Source organism: Chlorella variabilis, assembly GCF_000147415.1.
Source record: "Chlorella variabilis unplaced genomic scaffold CHLNCscaffold_61, whole genome shotgun sequence".
Lineage (NCBI taxonomy): Eukaryota > Viridiplantae > Chlorophyta > Trebouxiophyceae > Chlorellales > Chlorellaceae > Chlorella > Chlorella variabilis.
The window spans coordinates 6,485-6,790 of NW_005435030.1; positions in this window are offsets into that span (position 1 = coordinate 6,485).

Consider the following 306-nt stretch of genomic DNA (forward strand, 5'->3'; position numbering starts at 1 on the left):
GAGGCCCCGGTGTGGGCGGGCCCCATCGAGGGGGGATGGGGCGCGCAAGCGGCCAGATGGGGCGGGGCGCGGGCGGCAGTGGAGTCCTGCGGCTGGGTGGGATATAGGGCAATGAGCGTTGAGCAGTGTGCGATGAGCAATGAGCAATGAGCAGTGAGCAGCCCCTCCCTAAACAAAGTGAAGCGCAGGACGGGGTCCGGTGGATGGGAGGCAAGGAAACGCGGGGGGTTGCCACGTGCGCTACCGCCGCCGCCGCAGGCAGCACCCCTGCGGCGGCGGCAGCGGCAGCAAGCCGTGGACCCAAAC